The sequence below is a fragment of the Tamandua tetradactyla genome, chromosome 13 (assembly GCF_023851605.1).
Source record: "Tamandua tetradactyla isolate mTamTet1 chromosome 13, mTamTet1.pri, whole genome shotgun sequence".
In the NCBI taxonomy this organism is placed as follows: Eukaryota; Metazoa; Chordata; class Mammalia; order Pilosa; family Myrmecophagidae; genus Tamandua; species Tamandua tetradactyla.
The window spans coordinates 58,113,644-58,132,122 of record NC_135339.1 but is presented as its reverse complement, the minus strand read 5'-3'; the positions used below and the strand labels follow the sequence as shown (position 1 = coordinate 58,132,122).

General features: G+C 37.0%; 1 protein-coding gene and 1 pseudogene across 19 annotated transcripts in view; one reads left to right on the top strand and one right to left on the bottom strand.

Moving 5' to 3' along the window:
• The window catches only part of LCOR (ligand dependent nuclear receptor corepressor), a 220,089-nt gene that overhangs the window by 137,608 nt on the left and 64,002 nt on the right, over window positions 1-18,479 (bottom strand). The window lies entirely within an intron of this gene.
• On the top strand, window positions 12,233-14,959 carry LOC143654555 (Krueppel-like factor 11 pseudogene; annotated as a pseudogene).

The window sequence follows — 18,479 nt, the reverse complement described above, 5'->3', positions numbered from 1 at the left end:
AACACAACTGTAAGCTATACTGGTTTGGAACTGTATGCATCCCAGAAAATCATGTTCCTAAAGTTAATCCCTTTCTGTGGGTGTAAATCTATTTTGAATAAGACCTTTTGATGAGGTTACTTCAGTTAAGTCATGGCCAAGGGTGGTTCTTACTCTCTTACTAGTCTTTTATAAGAAATGAAGTTCAGATAAAGAAAGAGAAAGTCAAGGAAGCAAGAAGTTGAAAGCAAGGAAATCTGGGAGAGAAGGGAGAGACCAGGAGACGCCACCATGTGCCTTGCCATGAGGCAGAGGAACCAAGGATTGCTGGCAGCCAGTCCTAGGGAAGAAAGCATGGTCTTTATGATGCCTTGATTTAGACATTTTTTCTCAAGCTCAAAACTGCAAGCTAATAAATTTCCATTGTTAAGCCAACCTATTTCACGGTATCTGCTTTCAGCAGCCTATCAACCTAAAACATGTTCCAACAAGTTAGATCAAATATTTTTAGATGAAATAGAAAAATTTCTAAAGACACACAAATTATGAAAACTGACTTAAGAAAATTTGAACAGATCTGCAACAAGGAAAGAGACTGAATCACTAAGAAAAACCTCTCCAAACAAAAAAGGTTTAAGACTAGGTAGTTTCAGTAGAGAAAACTACTGAAGAATTAACACCATCTTCACACTTTTCCAAAAAAGAAAGAGGGAACACTTTCCAACTCATTCTATGAAGCTAAAATGACTGTAATACCAAAGTTTAAAATGCTACAAGAACAGAAAACTGCAAACAAATATTCATGTAGGTGCAAAATTCATTAACAAAATACTGGAAAACCAAATCCAACAGCATATTAAAAGGATTATACTCTATAATCAAGTGAGATTTACCTCCAGGAATGTAAGGGTGGTTCACATAAGAAAACCAATGTAATACAACACATTAATAAAATGAAGCAAAAAAAGACACAATTATCTCAAGAAATGCAGAAAAAGCTAATAATAAAATTTAACATTCTTTCATGACTTTTAAAAAAACCCACAATATTAGAAATAAAAGGGAAGTAAGAGAATATGACAAATGGCATTTATGAAAAACCTACAGCTAAGATCACACTCAACAGTCATAGAATGAAAACTATCCCTCTAAGATCCGGAAAACCACAAAGATTGTCCAATTTCAGTGCTGCTATTTAACATTCTACTGCAAATTTTAGACAGAGAAATTGTTAAGAAAAAAGGCATTTTCATTATTGAAAAAGAGTAAGTTCAACTATCTCTATTTGCAAATTACACCATGCTATATATAGAAAATCCCAAAATATCCACCAACAAACCACCAGAAACGATAAACAAACTCAGCAATATTTCAGGATTCAAGAACAACATGCAGAAATCCATATGTTTCTTTACACTAAGTAATGAACAATCTGAAGGTAAACTTAAAACCAAATTACAAAGGGATTGGTAAGGGGTATAGTGCGTTTGAGCTTTTAATTTTTTCTTTTTCTGGAGAGATGCAAATGTTAAAAAAAAAATGATAATAGTGATGAATATACAACTATGTGATGATACTGTGAGCCACTGATTATATCCCATGAATGGAATACTTGTATGTTAAGAACGTTTGTATGTTAAGATTTATCAATAAAAATACTTAAAAAAAAACAAACAAACCAAATTCCACTTATAATAGTATCCAAAATAATAAACTACCTATGATAAATTTAACCAAGGAGGTGTAGGACTGTACACTGAAAACTATAAAACACTGCTGAAAGAAATCAAGTAAGACCTAAATGAATGAAAAGACATTCCATGAATTGTAAAACTTAACATTGTTATGATATCAATAACACCCAAAGTGATACATATATATTCAATACAAATCGTATCAAAATTCCAGTAGCCTTTTTGCTGAAAAGGAAAACCCAATCAACAAATTCATGTGTAATCCTGAGAACCTATGAATGGACAAAGGAAAACTGACAAAAACTGAAAGTTGGAGGACTCAACTTTTCATTTCAAAACTTACTACAAAAACAGAGAAATCAAAATAATGTAGTTCTGGCATAAAGACAGACATATAGATAAAAAGAATAGAATTGAGAATCCAAAAATATATCTACACATATATGACCAAATGATTTTTTGACAAAGGTACCAAAATCTTTCAAGAGGGAAAAAACTGTATTTCAACAAATAGTACTGAAACAACTGGACAACCATATGCAAAAGAATGAAGGTGGATGCCTACCAAATAACACATATAAAAATTAACTCAAAATGGATTACAAACCTAAATATGAGAGTTAAAAACCATAAAATTCTTAGAAGAAAACATAGGAGTAAATATCTGTGACCATGGATTTAGCATGGTTTCTTAGATATGACACCAAAAGAAAAAATAGATAAAACTGGATGTCATGGAAATTTAAAACAAAGGACATTATGAAGAAAGTGAAAACAACCTAAAGGATGGAAGAAAATATCTGCAAATCACACACAGATAAGGATTTAATATCTAGAAAATATTAAGAATTCTTACAACACAACAAAAAAAGATAACTCAATTTAAAAATAGACAAATGTTTCAACAACATTTCTCCCAAGAAGTTACAAAATGGCCAACATGCATATGAATAGAAAAGATGTTCAACATTTATTATTTATGGAAATGCAGATCAAAACCATAATGAGAAAACACTTTCTATCCACAAGAATGTATATAATCAAAAAGAATGACAATAGTCCCAGTCAAGATAATGAAATGAGAAAATTCAAAGCTCTAGGCCACTAGAGAACCTTTGAACAACCAGCAAGAAATGGCAAAAACATTTATGCAAAGCTCCAGAAAACAGCTAAAGCATTTCACTAATATGGTAATACTGAATTTTTTAAACAGCAATTTAAAAACTGTAAGATCTCTGGGCACCTTGGCTGTCCCTACTGTATCTCCTCAACAGCTCCACAAGGAACCAGCCTATGCTTCGATTGTGGGTTCCTGGTCTGTTACAGAGAGAGCAGAGTTAACCTTCATGCACACACTGGGAATATACATGCCTGGGCCAGGCTGCCTAGTGGCAGACTGAAGAACTGAACCAACATATCCTTGACAGGCTTGTGATCCCAAAACTTGCCTTGCAAAAAGACAGTTCAAAAAATACTGTACAAAATACTATACAGAAGAATACTGTACAAAAACAGTCAAACTGCAACAACCTGGGGCAAAGATTTCCTTGCTGACTGTGGGACATGTAAGGCAGTACCCAGTACTGTGAGGAAATACTGCTTCCTAGGAATGAGGGGACATTCAGATCCATGTAACTGAGGGAAATTCTAGGGCCATAAACATATGCCCAGGACAAAATGAATATACAGAAAGAACTGGGAAGAACACTGCTTTTTGCCTCAAGCTATTCCTTAAATTCACTGTATGACTAAGCTCTGATGGAGAACAATCTGTAGTGACTGAAAAAGGTGTTTTTGTCCTTATCCTTTTTTTAAAAAAAAAATTATTTTTTGTTACTTCCTAGCATTCAAAGAAACCTGTGATAACACTAGAGGAAATCAAATTTGAGGAACAGAGGCTTCAGGGTCTAAATTTCAAAAATAAAACATTATAGTATCAGAATGTCCAGATTTCAATAACAACAACCACAAAAAGACAAAAGTACAAAGAAATAGGAAGCCATGGCCCATGCAAAGAAGAAGAGTAAAGTATTAGAAACCATCAATGTGGATCAGAGACAGGAGATAAGAGACTTTATAAAAATGATTCTAAGTATGCTCAAAGAGCTAAAGGAAAGCATGAATAAAGGACTAAAAGTGGATAAAGAACTAAAAGAAATAAGGAAAACAAGAGATGAACACAAAATATATCAACCAACAGATACAAATTATGAGTAAAGACCAAATATAGCCAAAGCTCAAAGCAACAGAAATAAAAAATTTCCTAGAGAGGTTCAAAAGCAGATTGGAGCTGGCAAAAGAAACAATCAGCAAACATAAAGATAACTGGAATATTCAGTCCAGAAACAGAAAGAAAAAAAGAACAACTAAAAATGACTGGAGTCTGAGAAAAGTGTGGGATACCATAAAGCATACAAATATATACATTGTGTGAGCCCCAGAAGAAGAGAGAAAGGACAGATAGAATATATACAAAGGCACAATGGATGAAAACTTCCCAAATTTAATGAAAGACATGAATATTCAAGATGCTCAACAAATTCCAAAGAGGATACATCCAAATGTTATATACCCATATATTATAATCAAACTGTTGAAAGCCAAAGACAGAATTCTGAAAGTCGCCAAGAAACGTTTCACGTATGTGAAGGACTCAATAAGATGAAATTCTGATTTCTCATAGGAAACCATGGAGGCAAAAGGCAATGGGGTGACATATTTAAAATAGTGAAAGCAGAAAGCTGTCAACCAAAAATTCTATTTCCAGCAAAACTCTTTCAAAATGAGAAGGAGCTTAAGTCATTTTCATATAAACAAAGTTGAGTGAGGGAGGATTATGGGGAAATGGCAGAGTAGAAAGCTCTAGGATTCAGTTCTTCCACCAGAAAAACAATTAAATTGGCAAAAGTTGTCTGAAACAACTATGTCAAAACTCCAGAGTCCAGCAGAACAGTGTACAGCACCCAGAGAAAAGCAGGAGGAAGATGCTGGTAAACTGCAGTAAAGACTACTAAACTGCACTCTTTGCACAGTGTTCAGTCCCCACGTTCTGAGCAGGCTGCTGTCAGGTATGACAGTGTTCAGCCCCCACATTCTGAGCAGGCTGCTGTGGGGTATGGCACCTGAAGAACTCACTGGAGAGAGAAGAGACATAAAAATTCTCTTCCCCAAGATCAGGGGTGGGCATAGCTGATCACAGATCAAGGCTTTGTGATTAGTGACCTCAGATCAATGGAGGCCAGCTCTGAGGGGGGCCATTGCTCCAACCAGCCCCAGACAAAGAAAACTAATGAATCTTAAAGACCCAATGATTACTCAAGGCTACATTTGCTGTGCTGATCAAGAAAGTGCAGCTTTGAGGAGCCTGGAAAAGACCTAACATCCTTCTGGATATCCCTCCCCCTTCCAGGGTAATTTGGAATCAGTCTATGCGCCCTTCCTGGGTCCATGGCCTTGTAAAGGCTTGAAAGACTGACTTGGGAAACACTTCTCTGGCATGCCAGGCTCCCAGAATTTGCCCTCGGGCAAAAACATTCTGAGACCAGAAAAGCCCTGACAGAAACTGCTAAAGCAGATAGCCTGGGGCAAAGGCTTGTCTGCTTTAAATACGTAAGAAGGCTTAGTTTGTCTCCAGAGAAACACAGGTAGCATTCAAACTTCTATACATAAAGGAACCCTGAAACAATTAAAAAGCAGAAGCCTAAAATAAGACACAGGCTTAGGAAAAAAACAAGAAGGAACTTCTTTTGCATTTGCCTTGGGCAGACCTTCCTGATATGGGAGCTGCCACTCAAGAAAATCTGTCTTATCATCTGCTGGTTACAAAATCAAGAAACAGAACTCCCAGGGAAAATTCCCAGAGATAAGCTTTTAAAATATTAAAATGTACAGTGTACAACAAGAGTACAAGACAGAGAAACAAAATGATGGCCCATCCAAAGGGAGAAGATAAAAATGTAGAAAACATTATGGAGAGGATCAGAATGTGGACACACTGAACAAGGCCTTTAAAAAAATGATCTTAAAAATACTGTAGGAGATGGATGAAGGACAGTCCAGTGAAACAACTAAAGGATATCAGGAAAATAATAAATAAACAGTATGAGAGCCTAAGTAAAGACAAAGAAATTCTTAAAAAGAACCAAACAGGATTGTATGATGTGTGACTTTATCTCAATAAAACTGCATTTAAGAAGGGGGGGGGGGGTCCCAAACGGAACTACCAGAGGTGAAAAACACAATAACTGAAATGAAAAATTCCCAGGAGGATTTCAACAGCAGATCACAACTGGCAGAAGAAAAACCCAGTGAACATGAAAACAAGACAACTGACATGAGATAGGCAGAGGAGCAGAAAGAAAAAAGAAGTATAAAAAGCAAAAACAGCCTGAGACCTCTGGGACACCATCAAGCCCACCAATACATGCATTATGGGAATCCCAGAAGGAGAATAAAGAGACAAAGGGGCAGAAGGAACAGTCAAAGAAATAATGACAAAGACCTTCCCAAACTTAGGAAAAGACATGAATACGCATGCCCAAGAAGCTCAGAAAACACTAAACAGGATAAACATTACAAAAAATATACCATATCATATACTGATCAAACTGTTGAATGCAAAGAACAAGGAGAGAATTCTGAAAGCTGCAAGAGAAAAACAATGTGCTATATACAAGGGAGGCCCACTTAAACAGAAAGCCAATTTATCAGAAACGATCGAAATAAGAAGGCAGTGGGTTGAAACACTTAAACTGCTGAAAGAAAACAATAGATAACCAAGAATTTTATCTGGTAAGACTTTCTTTCAAAAATGAAGGAGAAATTAAGACATTCTCATAGAAACAAAAGCTAAGGAAGTTCATCACCACTAGACCTTCCCTAAAAGCAATGCTAAAGGGAGTTCTCCTAAAAGGAAAGGACACCAGTCAATGGTTCAGAGTGAAACAAAGAAATAAAGACTACCGATAAAGGTAACTATTTGGGTAATCATAAATGCCCCTACTATTGTATTTGTTGGTATGCAACACCACAAGTGCTAAAACGCAGTTGCATAAAAGCATTTATAATAAATCTATGGTTCTGACATACAACGCACATGTATACAATTGGTAACAAGTGCAAAATGTGTATGCTATTTACGTCAGGTTGGTACCACCCAATTTGACCGTTATATATTTAGGATGGTAAATTTTAACCCCATGGTAACCACAAGAAAAATACATGAAAAACATAACCAGATAAAAATGAGAAGGCACTCAATATAGTATACAAATAAATAAATAGCAAAACAGCAGAAGAAAGTCCTACATTATTAGTAGTGACTTTGAGTGAAAATGGATTAAACTCTACAGTCAAAAGGCAGAAACTCACAAGTGGCTAAAAAAGTATGACCCAACTATATGCTGTCTCCAAGAAACTGACCTTAAAATAAGTGACAAAAGTAGGTTGAAAGGAAAAAACATACCATGGAAGTAGTAAACAAGAGGGAGCTGGGGTAGCTATACTAATAGGAGAAAAAATGGACTTTAAAAACAGTTACAAGGGGGAGGTGTGACAGTGGTTCAGTGGCAGGACTTTCACCTGCCATGCTGGAGATCCAGGTTCAGTTCCCAGTGCCTGCCCAAATGGGAAAAAAAAAAGTTACAAGGAACAAAGGCAGTCATTACATATGGCTAAAGGCGTCACTTCAACAAGAAGCCATAACAACTATAAATACATATACACCTAGCAGCAGAGCCCAAAATGCATGAGGCAAATACTGACAAATTTGAAGAGAGAAATTGACAGTTCTACATAAGAATAGGAGAATAGGAGACTTTTAATACACCACTTTCAGTAATGGATGGACAATCTAGATGGAAGATCAAGAAGGAAATACAAGACTTGAATAATACTCTAAACCAACTAGACCTAACATACATACAATATTTCACCCAACAACATCAGAATACACTTTCTTCTCAAGTTCACATTGATCACTGATCATTATCCAGGACAGACCATACCTTACGGTCACAAAACAGGTCTAAATAAATTTAATTTAATTTTAGACAATTTTCACTGGTCCAAAGAGACAAAGAATGATAAACAGCCTCACCGAATAAGAAATCAAAACCTTCTCTAATCTCTTGTCCCTCCCCACCAATTACTTACCCCTGGTATTGCTGTGGTACTGTTGCTGTCTTCCTGCTAACTATAGGACATAGCATGCAGTATTAATTTTCTGTCATACCCCTCTATTACTGACTCTTTGTACAAGATCAAACCTTTGAAGGAGTTTATGCGAGAACTTATTTATAATGGTAGAGTTAATTGGTGGGATACATGGCATTACACATCCCCTTACAATGATATTCACCTTCAATATGGCAATGTAAACAACATAATCTTAAACCAATGAGTTAAACATGAAATCACAAGGAAAATTAGGAACTATCTTGAGGCAAATGAAACAAAAACACAACATACCAAAACGCATTATGGGATGCAGCAAAAGCAGGGCCAAGAGGTAAATTTAAGCTCAAAATGCTTACATTAAAAAAGAATAAAGATTTCAAATAAGAGATCTAATGTCAAAATTGAAAGAACTAGATAAAGAAGAGCAAACTAAACCCAAAGACAGCAGAAGGAAAGAAATTAAAAAGAGTAGAGATCAATCAAATAGAGAACAACAACAACAACAACACGAAACAATAGAGATAATCAACAAAACCAAAAGTTGGTTCTTTGAAAAGATCACAAAAATTAACAACCCTTTCACTGAATTGACAAAAAGAAAAAGAGAAAGGACACAAATAATTAAAATCAGAAATTATAAAGGGAGGCATTACTACCAACCCATGCTGAAATAAGACTATAAGAGAATACTATGAACAACTGTACACCAATAAATTAGATAACCTAGGTGAAATGTACAAAGTCTTAGAAACAGAAACTACCTACACTTACTCAAGAAGAAACAGAAGATCTCAACAAGCCAATTACTACTGAAGAGATTGAATCAGTCATCAAATACCTCCCAAAAGAGAAAGTCCAAGGACCAGACGGCTTCACAGTGGAATTTTAACAAATACCCCAAGAAAATTAACACCAAAATTGGCACAAATACTTACAAAACAATAAGAAGACGTTATACTCCCTAATTCATTCTAGGAGGCGAACATCACCCTCCTGCCAAAGTCAGACAAAGATATGACAAGAAAATACAATTACAGTTCAGCATCTGCTAATTACCATGGTTTGCCAAAACCTAACCAAAACCATTCCCGTTACCCCTAAAGAACACCTAGGGCTCTATCTGAGACTCTACAAAAGTTCCACACACTAAGATTACTTTCCAGAAACCTACAACCTCCAGATGGGTTCCTAGGCCAGAAAAGTCCTGAAACCCAGAGGGGCCAGCCCCTCCAAGAACATCAACTTGCCCAGTCTTCCTATATCATATTATCAACAGCCCTTTTCAACATGAAAAAGCTAGAATGGGCATAAGATTGAGAGAAGGAACAAAGGAGAAGGAGGACTTAAAACAGAGAAGACAGGATTTAACAAATGAGTATTACTGCTGAGTCATTATATTTTTATTTCTTTTAGTCTTCAATAACTTGGGAGTAGCTAGAAGGAAAAACCTGAAATATTAAACTCTAAAATTTGTTCTGTAACTACTTGTTACAATGTACCTTGAAATTTATTGCTTTATTGGATATATATTTCACAATAAAAAATCCCTCCAAAATTACAATTTAGTATCTCTTATGAATATAGGTGCAAAAATCCTCAACAAAATACTAGCAAACCCAATCCCCAGCACAATATTCAGCATGATCAAATGGGATTTCTTCCTGGTTTGCAAGTACGGCTCAATACAAGAAAATCAACTAATGTACTGTACCACACATTAACAGAATTAAGGGCGAAAACCACATGATCATCTCAGTTGATGCAGAAAAGGCACCTGACAAAATCCAGCACCACATCTTAATACAAACTCTTAGAAAACTAAGACTAGAAGTAAATTTCCTCAACATGATAAAGGGCATATATGAATAACCCACAGCTAACATTCTATTTAATGATGAAAGATTGAAAGCTTCCCCTCTAACATCAGGATCAAGACAAGTATACCTATTGTCACCATTATTATTCAGCATTTTTCTGGAAGTTCTTGCCAGAACAGTTCAACAATAAAAAAGACATAAAAGGCATCCAAATTGAAAAACAAGATTTAAAAATCTCCCTGTTTACAGATGACATGATCCTATATGCAGAAAACCCTGAAAAACCCACAGCAAATCTACTACAGCTAATGAATTCAGGAAAGTGTCAGGGTATAAGATTGAACACAAGCAAGTGAACAATCAGAAAAAGTGCTAAGACAAAAATTCCACTTGTGACAGTAACTAAAGGAATGAAAAATCTAGGAATAAATCTGACCAAGGATGTAAAGGATTTGCACACAGAAAACCACAAAACATTGCTGAAAGAAATCAAAAACCTAAATACATGTAAAGACATCCCATGTTCATGGATTGGAAGACTAAATATTGTTAAGATGCCAATTCTACCCAGAGTGATTTAGAGATTCAACCCAATTTCAGTCAAATTTCCAACAACCTTATTTGCAGAAACATAAAAGCCAATCATCAATTTATATGGAAGTGGTAAGGGGCTCCAAATAGACTTCTGGAGAAGATGGCGGCTTAGTAAGACACGCGGGTCTTAGTTCCTCCTCCAGAACAGCTACTAGGAAAGCAGAAACGATACAGAACAGCTCCCGGAGCCACGACAGAGACCAAGAAGACAGCGTACCCCATTCTGGAATGGCTGACTGGCTGGGAGAACCCGCTCCGGTGAGATCGCCGAGGGGCACGGGCTTCCCCTGACCAGGGCGGCAGGTGGCCGGAGTCCCTCCCTCCCTCCTTCCCGGGCCGGCTGGGAGAATTGGACAGGCGGTCCCCTCAAGCCGCGGCGGCTGGCGCCCCCCCCGCCCCACACGCGGCTCCCCAGACCAGCTGGGAGAATTGGATCGGAGATCCCCAAGCCGCGGAGAACGGCGACCGGGTTCCCTTCCAAACACGTGGCTTCCCGGTCTGGCTGGGAACGGTGGATAGGCACTCCCCCAAGCCGCGGCGGCTGGCGCCCCCCCCCCGCCACGTTTGGCGCCCCGGGCCGGCTGGGAAATTTGGATAGGTGCTCCCTCAAGCCGTGGAGGCCGGTGATCCTCCCCACGTGCGGATCCCGGGGCTGGCTGGGAGATTCGGATTGGCACTCCCCCAAGCCGCTTCGGCTGGTGACCCCCCCCTACAGCGAGAGTTTTCCAAAGTTAAAGGAGCCACAGCATCTTTTACTGGTGGGACCCGCAGACAGATGAGCGCCACGAGCGCCACCTGCTGGGCAGGATAAGAAAAACAGAGCCCAGAGATTTCACAGGGGCTCCAAATAGCCAAGGTCATCTTGTAAAAGAAGAACTAAGTCTGAGGGCTCATACTTACTGATATTAAAACTTATCGGCAGGCACAGAGGCATACATACAGACCAATCTCTCAAACTGAGAGCTCAGAAATCAACCCTCACATTTATGGCCAACAGGCTTTTGACAAGGGGGCAAAGGTCACTCAACTGGGAAAGAATAATCTCTTCAACAAATGATGCTGGGAAAACTGGATCTCCCATTTGCAAAAGAAAAGAGGACCCCTAACTCAAATTTTTGTACCTTATACAAAAATTTACTCAAAACGATTCAAAGACATAAATATAAGAGCCAGAATTATCCAAGTCCCATAAGAAAACAGAGAAGCATCTTCACGACCCTATGCTAGGCAATGGTTTTTTAGACTTTACAATCAAAGCACAAGCAACAACAAAAATAGATAAATGGGACATCACCAGAATTAAAAACTTTTGCATCTCAAAGGACTTTGGCATCAAAGTAAAACAACAATCTGTACAATGGGAGAAAAATTTTTGGAAACCACACATCTGATAAAGGTTTTTATTCAGAATATATAAAGAACTTCTGCAACTTAACAACAACAAAACAAAAATCCCAATTTAAAAATGGGCAAAAGATTTGAACAGATATCTCTTCAAAGAAAATAAACAAATGCCCATAAAGCACACAAAAAGATGCTCAACATTACTTGCCATGATGTAAATGCAAATCAAAACCACAATGAGATACCATCTCACACCCACTAGAATGGCTACTATTAAAAAAAAAGAAAGAAAGAAAAAATTTCAAGTGTTGGAGAGGTTGAGGAGAAATAGAAACACTGGCTCATTGCTGGTGGCAATGTAAAATGGTGTAGCCACTGTGAAGACAGTCTCACCATTCCTCAGATATTATGTTTAGAATTATCATACGACTTGGCAATCCCACAACTATATATATATATTGAAAGCAGGAACTTCAAACGATATTTGCACACCGATGTTCATAGCCGTATTACTCACAATTGCCAAAAGATGGAAGCAACCCAAGTGTCCATGAACCAATGAAATGTGGTATACATACTTAGTGAAATATTCAGCCATGAAAAGGAATAAACTTCTGATACGACAGCATGGATGATACCAGAAGATATGTGAGGTAAGTCAGACACAAAAAGACAAATATTGTATGATCTCACTGTTATGAAATAATTAGAATGAACAAACCCAGATTCAGAATCTAGAATATAGGTTATCAGGGGATGGAGTGGGGAGAAGGAATATTGAGTTAAGGCTTAAAAGTCCAGAGTTCCTATATGGAAAGGTGGAAATGTTTTGGTAATGAATAGCTGCAATGGTTATCAAACTTGTGAATGTAAATAACAGCACTGAAATATATATCTGAATGTGGTTAAAAGGAGAAATGTTAAATTGTATGATTTCATTTATGTGAAAAGTCCAGAACAGGCAAATCCAGGTAAGTTGATTATTACGTTAGGAGAAGAGGGAAGTCACAAGTGACTGCTTAATGGAGCATGGAGTTTTTATCTGATGTGATAAAAATGCAGTGGAATTATGCAGTGGTAACGGTTGTAAAATACTATGAATATACCAAAAGCCTCTGGATTTTACATTTTAGAATGGTTAAAACGGTGAATTCTATGGTATGTGAATTTTACTTCAACTGAGAAAAAGGGAATAAACTATATTAAAAGATGCAACCTGGATGCCTCTCAAAGGCTGACTAAAATAGTTACATATTATGTTTCCATTTACATCACATTCTCAAAAAGACAAAACTGTAGTGATGAAGAACTGAGTTTTTTTTTGGTAGAGGGGAGATTACAAAAAGATAGAGTGAGGAAATTTAGGGATGGTGGTGACAGAACTGTTCTGCATCTTGACTTTGGTAGTAGGTACATGAATCTTTAGATGTGCTAAAAATCTATCGAACTGCACACGATAAAGGTCAATTTTTCTATACGTTAATTTAAAAAATAAAAATTTTGCTAAATAAAACAAAATCCCTTGGTCTATCTTGCACTTGAAAAGAATCACCAATGCTTAATTTTTAACATCATGTATTAGTCATTTAGAAAATGTTATTCACTCAGTTATGTAGTTCTTCCAACTGCTGACATAAAATTGCATGTTAATATCACCACTACTCTCATCAGAAAAATATTTCCAAGTGATAAACTCACAGCGGCAGATACAAGTTTTTCAAAATTCTAATTCATTTCTGAAACCTTGAATGCTATCAATAACAACAAATAGTGTCAGTTTTCTTTCTTCAAAATGACAGGCTCACTTCATTCATTCTCGAGAAAATGCCTGATAAACACCTAAGTTTGAAAAAACACGACTGTCAATATTCTTTCAAATAAAATAAACGGTGTTTCATTAAAAATGTAGCCAGTTTAGCTCATAACTCAAACATCTGCACAATGCTTCAAGCATACTTCCTATTTCATTAAACAAAACAAGTAAAATTGTTTTTTACTGCTTCGTCAAGGCAGTTTACTCAGCACTAACTCAGTATCCTGACAACCTAGCTTACACAGTTCTGGTGGCCTGATTCACAATGATAAAGGCCAGCAGGCAGGGTGACCCACTGCAGCTCAGGCCTGCTCATCAAAGAATTATGAAAACGACTTGACAAGAAAAGCTACCTCTCTGATTTCTGTCCCCGTCCTTGGTCCCCCTGTCCTTTGCCAGGTGAACCCTGTGACTGAACAGAGTGGTATGATATTAGCCTTTTTGGAGTCCCTCTTCAAGTGCCTGCAGGGATGGTGTGCTGTTTCGAATCTGTGGTGGATGTCAGAAAAGCCATGTCCTTTAATTCTCATTTAATATTTCTGGGTGGGAGCATTTTGATTGTTTCCTTTGAGATGGTTGGTGACCCACCCAACTGTGGGTGGTAACTTTCGATTAGATGATTTCCATGGAGGTGTGTCTCCACCCATTGAAGGTGGAGTTGCTTAGTGGAATCTTTTAAAAGAGGAAACATTTTGGAGAGAGTCCCCTTTTTGGTAGAGCCATGAGAAAGCCAGTAGGTGCCGCCATGTTCACATGTGCCCTTCCAGCTGAGAGAGAAACCCTGAACTTCATCGGCCTTTCTGAACCAAGGTATCTTTCCCTGGATGCCTTAATTGGACATTTCTATAGACTTGTTTTAATTGGGACATTTTCTTAGCCTTAGAACTGTAAATTTGTAACTTATTAAATTCCCCCCTTTAAAAGCCATTCTGTTTCTGGTATATTGCATTCTGGCAGCTAGCCAACTACTAGAACAGACGGTCAAAACTATCTTATCCCAGGCAGCTTCAGTGGCCCCAGCTTGCATTCATGGGTCCGTGTGTGCATCAGGGTACTGTGATATTGGTTCTCCCACAGCCTGCCACCTGCTCATCTAGGTCTAGTGTCATGGCTATTGGGAACACCAAGTTATTACTCCTCGCCCCTGCTCCAGTTTTCACTGCCTCCAGTCAAAACTGTACCCCTCAGGTAGAAATCTCCTAAAGAAGGAACTATGTTTGCAACTTTCCAGGCTGCCGGAAAACCTACTTCAAAAGTTCCTGCCTCAAGGCTCATCTTCACACTCATACCAGAGAAGCCAGTCAGCTGCAGCCGGGATGCTGTGATAAAAATTTTGCTCCTTCAGATGAACTTTCTCAACACTGCAAAGTTCACACAGGGGAGAAGTTTGAACATCTGGTGTGGGTTCGGCACATCATGAGCAGCGCTTGATGAAGCATGCCGAGCATCACGTGACTACAAAAAAGATGCCTGGCTGGCAGGCTAAGGTCGGCAAACTGAACAGAACTGCCTCAAGCAGAGAAACCCAGAGACCACTGTGACCATGTCAACCTCTGCCTGAAAAGTCAGCCAGGGAATTACCTATGGGATTTATAAAAAAATCTTTATTCAGGAATGGAAATAACACAAGAGAATTGAAGGTTTCCTCTCCAAATAAATTGGGGGTTTAGGGGGAAGTGAGCAGCTAGTTCTGATGACAGCATGTTAACTTTCCCTTTTAATTGGGACCCTGTTCAGTATCTTTTGTAATTTCAGAATTACTTTAAGGAAATGGAAGAAAATTTGATAAACTAAGTCACCGGTACTCAAACAAATATTTCAGCAATAAAGTTTATAAAATCTGAGTTTTTTTAAACCATTCTATTCTGTTTTATAAGAAAGGAGTAAAGATACTAATTTTTATACTGTTTTCTATTAGATATTTATAATGTTGGTGCTCAGATCACCAATTTCTAGAGAGATGATTTTACAACCTGCTTTTCGGTGCTTAATAACAAAATTTTTACAATGTGCCTACTTTTAGTAAACTTGGTGTGTTATCTAGCCAAAAAAGAAAACAGACGTTTATAATGTGGCCTTTTAGATTTAAGAATATTTTAAATTCAGAACTGGTTAAATAAGGGCCTCTTAAACAAAAGGGAAAAAAATAAACTTTGAAGTCAGCTTCTTCGTAACATTTTCAAGGGAAAAATTCAAACAACCATTCCTTCTAGGCTATAATATAAGACACCAAAATTTTGGTTAACTTGATTCAGTTACCTGTGTCCAAGGTGTGACTTGGAAAGGACGTACCCCAAAGGATAACTTGAAACACTCAACAGATAACCAGTGAGCAGAGTGCTACTGATTTGAATGTCTGTGTTTAATATTTGTCTTTTGGGCTGTATGTAAAATACCAAAAGGTATTTTTGGTACCAAAAGCATTCAAGCAACCGGCTGCTTTGTAAATTGTAAATTTATAACTTCTTTTGATGTGGCCTTATCCATAGCCTATTGTGGGTAGAACAATTTCTTAAGAGTAAAAGGGAATGTACTTAGTTGAATGAACAAATAAAAGGACGGCTTACCTGAAGTAAAGCACATGTGCGAACTGTCCAGCCTCAATGCTCTAATTCCTTTATTTATTAAATATTAAAAACTACAGAAGATGCAAGTCAGGCTAAATGTCAATTAACCTACTCAGCTGCCCTTTAATTAGTTTTGTTTGGAGGAAATTGTTTTGTTCAAACAGAAAACTACTTGGAATACGGTAAAAGTGAGGACTGTATTTTGCCTTCTACATAGAAAATAAGATTGTGGCACCATGTTTAAGCTCTGTGAGTAAATGTTACAGACATACAAGAGATTTTTCCTCCTGTGTCCAGTAAGCCACTGCCACTGTTCTTTTGTTCAACGTTGCTGGAAATACAGGCGACAGAATAAATATAAGGGACATATGGAATGTTGCATTACTTTGCTAATCTGGAAATATTTCTTTATTATGCAGTGCGTATTCGATTTTGTCCACGCTTTTTAGTTACTGGTACTTACTATTTTTTCAAGGGCAGATGGTACTTAATTTTTTTTCAGGGAAGACACTGGGAATCAAATCCAGGTCTATGGCATGATAGGCGAGAGCCAACATGGCCCGCCCGGTACTTACTTTTAAAGTGAATAATTAAATGTAATTAAGTTTTGTGTTCAGGATTTGTTCATCTTTGATACAATCCCTCACCTGGGTCATTCATTATGTTACTCGGTAGTCATGTTGAGCTGTGTTATCAAGCGCAGTTTGCATTTTTTATGAGTTTCACATTCTGGATATTTTACATGGTTGAGTATTTTTATTTGTCATGAAACGCAGCTGCCAAGAGAACCACAATTAAATGTATATAATACCTCCTGTTTTTCTCCATTAACTCAATCGTTTCTCTCTCTCACTAATAAATCAGCATATACATTTTTTATAATATGCCATAAATGGTATCAAATTTGGATATTTTTCTTAATTATGGCATGCAAAATAATTCTGTCCTACTAGTGTTGTTGTGGATACAAGGCCTTTGAGTATTAGGTTTGATTCTCACATAGAACTTCATTCTCGGAGCAGCACAATCGCCCTTTTATCACTATTTTTCTGTTTTGGAAAAATACAATTTTCATTAAATTGATATTTAGCATTTAATGGTTGATTACTGTTATTTTTATGTTATTAATATTTCTTAAACTTCTGTTTTAAATTCTAACATGGTAAATACCACTACACAAAATCCACATGAACAATAGCCCCTTGAGGCCTTCAATAATTTTAAGAGGTCCTGAGTCCAAAAAGTTTGAGAACTGCTTCTCTAGAACATCAAAATACAAGAGAACAATGGGAGGAAGCTGTAGGACATAATACAACACATCAAATTAAAATAATTAAATCAGTACTATTCAAAGAATAGATACACTAGAATACACTACCTTGGGAAATACGGAATTACCAAACACTAAAGGAGTACAACATTTAATGGGTGACAGATTAAATGTTTATTAAAAGGACATTTTCACCATAAGAATCTAAAATATCATAGTACTACAAACACTGGCTAATATTCTCAATTGAAATACAACGGATTCATATCACAACAGAGGAGCAGACTTGATATTTGTTGTACACCATATCATAAAATAATATCATAAAATGTTATCATTTTTAATTACATATTAAGTATATTATAATGACAGTAACTTTCATTAAGCACCATTCAAAACTTGAGCTTCATTACTTTTTGTAATTTTCACAACAATCCTGATGGAGGTACTGTTACTATGACCAATTTACAGAGGCAGATACTGAGGCCAAACAACTACAAAAGAAGAAAAGCTGGGATTCAAACGCAAGTATTTTCTACCTAAAGTAGAGTTCAACAAACATTTTCTGTGAAAGACTAGACAGTAAATATTTTAGGAGTTGAAGGTCATACTATCTCTGTCACATGTTCGTCTTTCTTTAATACAACACTTTACAAAAATCATCCTTAGCTATTCAGTTTTATAAAACAGAACACAGCTAAGATCAGCTTTTCTAGCAGGTTACTTGAGAAATTAAGCCTCAATGCCCTAAAGTACGCATGATAGGTAATGAAGTAACTTCTCTCCAAGGTATCTAGAATGCTACTGGTTATGTACCATCCTTAGGAGAACTGACAGTCACACAAAAAATAATTGGTGTTCAGTGGCTCACATGCAGTCACTATGAGAAACAAATAAATGATGATCTGGCTTTCTAAAATTATACTGATGGCTCACCAACACCAATCAAGAGACAGAATTAAAATGTAAAGTGTTGGATACACTTACACAGTACTCATTAATAGATAACCTAAAAAACACAGCTTTAAAATATTTAAGCCATCTCCTTTAGGTTATCTATTAATCTAGAAATCTGGAAAGAGACTATGAACTCGAGGGAAAAAAAATTATATAAACACTGCAAAGTTCTATCACTTTCAACTGACAGCTCAAAAGGTCAAAGATTATTAAAAAAGAATTTGACCTCAAAAGCTACACCACCTTTTGGGGGCAATGACAGTTTAA